The sequence below is a fragment of the Gossypium arboreum genome, chromosome 3, assembly GCF_025698485.1.
Source record: "Gossypium arboreum isolate Shixiya-1 chromosome 3, ASM2569848v2, whole genome shotgun sequence".
In the NCBI taxonomy this organism is placed as follows: domain Eukaryota; kingdom Viridiplantae; phylum Streptophyta; class Magnoliopsida; order Malvales; family Malvaceae; genus Gossypium; species Gossypium arboreum.
This window is the reverse complement of record NC_069072.1, coordinates 51,692,287-51,697,522: the sequence shown is the minus strand read 5'-3', so window position 1 is coordinate 51,697,522 and position 5,236 is coordinate 51,692,287. Positions and strand designations below refer to the sequence as shown.

General features: G+C 36.9%; 1 pseudogene; it reads left to right on the top strand.

Moving 5' to 3' along the window:
* Positions 1-830: 830 nt before the first annotated feature.
* On the top strand, positions 831-943 carry LOC128291369 (small nucleolar RNA R71; annotated as a pseudogene).
* Positions 944-5,236: the final 4,293 nt, after the last annotated feature.

The following is a 5,236-nucleotide window of genomic DNA, read 5'->3' as shown; positions in this document are numbered from 1 at the left end:
CAGCAACAAAGTTTTCAAAATGCTTCCGCAGTTTAAATTGAAGTAATATACCAAAGGCAAACAAATTGGTAAACATTTTGACGAGAAATTTTGTTAAATAATAATAAAAAGATTTAGATTCAGTAACAGATTCTTACCAAAAAGATCAATTTTTGAAAAATACTTTGATGTGACACGCTAGATTCGGCCATAACATTTAGGTCGGGTTTGGGGTGCTACATTTAAGTACCGTCTCGGTATTCTGAAAAAGAGTTTCTGACACCGAGATGAATTTGGTTAGCATCTCCTCAAGGTTCGACTTTTTCTCCTGTTGGTACGGTGGTTGCTGAAAGCCTGGAGGGGGTGGTGGTTTCTGATTTCCTTGGCCTCTCCAAGAAAAATTTGGGTGGTTCCTCCAACCGGCATTGTAAGTATTGCTATAAGGATTGTTTTGAGATCGAGGATTGCTACCTATGTAATTTAACTGCTCGTTCTCCATGTTGTAGCCATAAAGTGGGTACTCTGAACTGCTTGATCCACCTCCACTTACTTTGCACTACAGTACTGGGTGAACCTGTGAAGAACTAAGAAAACCATCAATTTTCTTATTCAAGAGTTCTACCTGATTAGAGAGCATGGTGACTTAATCGACGTTATAAACGTCGGCTGTTTTTGTTGGCTTTGTCCTCATGACCTGCCACTGATAGTTATTCAGTGACACCTCTTCTATAAATTCATAAGCATCTTCAGGTGTCTTATTATTGATAGTTCCACCAGCGGCTGCATCGATCATCTGTCGAGTCGAAGGATTTAGGCCATTATGAAATGTTTGAACCTGTAGGCAGAGTGGTAACCCATGGTGAGGGCATCTTCTCAAGAGGTCCTTGTATCTCTCCCATGCATCGTAGAGTGTTTCTAAATCCATCTATACAAAAGAAGAGATCATTACGTAATTTATCAGTTTTAGCAGGCGAAAAATATTTTAATAAAAACTTTTCGGTCATTTGTTCCCAAGTAATGATTGACCCTCATGGTAACAAATGCAACCATTGTTTAGCTTTATTCCTCAATGAAAAGGGAAACAACCGAAGGCGAATGGCATCATAAAAAATGCCATTAATTTTAAAAGTGTCGCAAAACTCTAAGAAATTTTCCAAGTGAGCATTGGGATCCTCGTCCTGCGAACCATCAAACTGAACAAATTGATGGATTATTTGAATGGTGTTAGGTTTCAATTCAAAATTATTTGCAGCAACAATAGGCCTAACTATGCTCAATTCAGTTCCTATTAAAGAAGGTTTAGCATAATCATACATAGTGCGCGGAGCAGGATTCTAATTAATAGCACTCGAAAGAGGTAGCGGATTTTCTTGGTTTTTAGCCATCTCCTCGGTTGTGGCTGAAGTATCGTCCTCTTGCTCTTCTGTGTATCGTAAGCTTCGCCTTCTTTCTCGTCAAGTTTTATGAACTGTGCAGTCAATCTCACCGTCAAAAAGTATTGGTCCTGACGGGTTTCTTCTGGTCATAAACTAGAAAAACCTATGAAAAGAAAATAAATGAAAAATTAGAAAAGAAAATAAAAATTTAAGTTGCAATAAAAGTAAAATGGCTAAAGTAATAAAAATTAAGTGTTCTAATATCCTAGTTCCCCAGCAATGGCGCCAAAAACTTGATGTGTGATATTCGTAACAGGTTTTAAAAATTTATAAATGAATCGTTCTTGGGACTAACTTATTATCACAATTAAGGCAAGTGTACCTATCGAACAGTAGTATAGTTCAACAAGACCGGATTTTCAAACCCAAAGGAACTACAATTTCTTTTTATTATCTAGCCTAAAAATTAAGAGGTTTGGTTATCTAAAATAATTACTAACTAAGAACGCACAGCAAGAAGATTTGGGAAAATACTTTTGGGAAAATTCGATTGATTAAGACAATACCTAAGGAAAATCCACCTAGACTTCACTTGTTATTTGACTCTGAATCAGATGATTTATTCATTTAACTTAATCCGTAGTAATCCCTAAGTTATATTATACTCTCTCTCGAGACTAATAACGTCTAACCCTAGGTTGAATAATTGAAATCTCTTTCTAATTAACACCCTAGAATTGTATTAACTCCATGTAACACCCCGTACCCGAGTCCGTTACCGGAATCGAACACAAGGTGCACACAGACTTAGCTTAATTATTTTCACAGTCCATTCAGAAATTTCCAGACAAGCTAGTTACTGCATCACTGTCTCCTTAAAAATCATATCTTGAGTTTCAAAGCTCGAAAATCAGTTTCATAATTTTTCCCTGAAATTAGACTCATATATCCATCTGTGGATTTATTTCTAGAATTTTTGGTCGGGCCAATTGGTACAGTTTATTAGTTAAAGTCTCCCCTGATTCTGGGTTTAACTACTTTGACTTTCATGTCTTACGACTTGGATATCTCCCTGTACAGAGCTTCAATACTCATGCCGTTTGTTTCTAATGAAAGTAGACTCCAAGGGGAATCTATACATATAAGGAATGACTTCTAATTGTCTCTGGGTAATTTACAATGAATTTCCAAAGTCGGAACAGGGAATTCAGAAACCGTTCTGGCCCTATCCCACGAAAACCTAAATATCTCTTAACGTATAACTCATATGACCGTTTCGTTTCTTCCATATGAAAGTAGATTCATCAAGGTTCATTTAAATAATTTAATCACTATTTAATTCCATCCCTACTATTTTTAGTGATTTTTCACATTCACATCACTGAAGCTGTCAACCTCTGTCTTTAAGGTAGATTTTACCTACTTCATAATTTCCTTGTTTCAACTAGCCCTTTTAGCATACATGGCACAAAAGATGATCACGGTTAACCATTCCAAGGGCTAATCGATTCCAAACATTTCCACATCTCTTAATGAACAACATACAAAATGATTATGATACCATGCCAAAGTGTATATAAGCCATTTTCGCATGGCTACCCAATTTATACAAAATCAAAGGGTCTATGACCAACAAACGAAAGAGTAGTCCTATACATGCCATTTCAAAGTTCAACCAAAATTTGTACCAAAAGGGGGCTTTGATAGTGTGGGAGACTTTGACTTCCAAAAATCCCGAGTCCGATAGCTGACGAGCCAAAATCTATAAAACAGAGAACAAAGAAACGAAGTAAGCAATTTATGCTTAGTAAGTTTTGAGCAAGGGTTTCCAGCACAACAAAAGCATAGCATTCATATAGCTAAACAGATAATTTCATATGCACACATTCTCAATATCATACTTATTTCACATTACCAACCCTTATGTTCATACACAAAAGATCAACTTAGCCAAAGGTTGGTAGCTCGTTTATCAACTGAGCGAAAACTTATTTGTAAGGGCTCAACTAATTCAAGCACATACGAACATACCTCATTGCTGGAATTTTTGCAAGCGTATTAACTGAAATTTTTACAGCAAGATTGCTCATTCCCGAATCACATACCTTCGGAATTTAACCGGATGTAGCGACTCGCTCGATTGTCTTCGGGACATAGCCCGGTTATAGTGATTCGCACAATTGCCTTCGGGAATTAGCCCGGATTTAGTAACTCGCACGAATGCCTTCGGGACTTAACCCGGTTTTGGTAACTCGCACAAATGCCTTCGGGACTTAACCCGATTTTGGTAACTCGCACAAATGCCTTTGGGAGTTGACCCAGATTTAGTCACTTAGCACAAAAGCCTTCGGGACTTAGCCCGGATACCATTCGAATAACCAAGCACATATATCAACAAATCAATACGCATTCTTATTACATTCTCATTACCAAAGCTCAAACACAAGACACTTATCATATTTACAATTTCGGCTCAATAGCCACACACAAAGAGCATTATTTTGATTTGCTTAAAACATGATCTAATCAAATCATAATTTAAGCTCTATTACTCAAGAACTTACCTTGGATGTTGTCGAACGATTTCGACGGCTATTCGACCACTTTTTCCTTCCTTTTATCGGATTTAGCTCCCCTTTGGTCTTGAGCTTAATTTAACAAATAAGTTGATTTAATCATTTGAGCATCGAAAGAGGAATTCAAGGTACTTAGCCCACATATTTTCATTAGACATTAAAGTCACATATGTACGGAAATCATGAATCAAAATCAACACATTTGTTAGTACTCTCCTTAGCCGAATTTTCTAAGTCAAGATAAAGCCTTCAACATGCTTACTTATGGCCGAACAACACATCAACCTATGTACTCAATCATGTGGCCGAATATGCATGTTGATGTTGAGGCCAATTACATGTTTAATACCACACATGAATGGCATACATTTTACTAACTAATGCATTACATATTGTAGCTCAATACACATCTATCGTTTACTCCATAACCGAAACATCATCATATGTAAATATATACCTTGAGATAGTATATATGTCATACCAATACATCATGTGCAAACATATATACATGTAGGTGCAAGGGCCGAATCTCAAGTTCCTTATAACCAAATATAAACATATACTCAAAGCTCAAATCTTACCTACCATGCAATATGCATAAATCATGCTTATGGATATACCGTGGCCGAATACACCACAACACCATACCGTTTCAATTTTGGTCATGGTTAAACAAAGAACTTAATGTCTCACTCAAAAAAAAATGCTAAAAGAAAATCCAAGAGTCCTCAATCCACCATCACATGTATCATTAGCAAGCTTCATATTCAACATGCAATGGCATTAACACAAAATCCACCTTGGCCGAATACCACTCCCATGACATAGCAAGGATTTGAACCATGGGCTAATAAGAACATCAAGTTAGCAACCAAAAACATGCATGAATCTCATGGCACAACATCAAACATACCTTAATCTTGATACAAGTATGGCCAAACCTCTTCCTAATCCTCTTCCAAACCAAACATGAAGAAGAACTCCCTCTTCTTCCTTAGAATTTTCGGCCAAGAGAGAATGAAAAGGGTGAACAAATTTTTTTGTTTTCTCTCTTACCTTCACGGCAATGGGGAGGGGGAGAAGCCTTCACACACACATTTTTTTTTTCATTTTTTTATTACCCATACACCTTATTTTATTTATTCCAACATAAAACACTTACACAACATGTTTCATGACATGTTTTGCCCATAATCCTTGTCATGGCCGCCACTAGCTATTAGGGGGGGGAAATTTGACATGCAAGTCCTCCGCTTTGATTACATGCACTATTAGGTCCTTATAGATTAGCCTATCACATTTCAA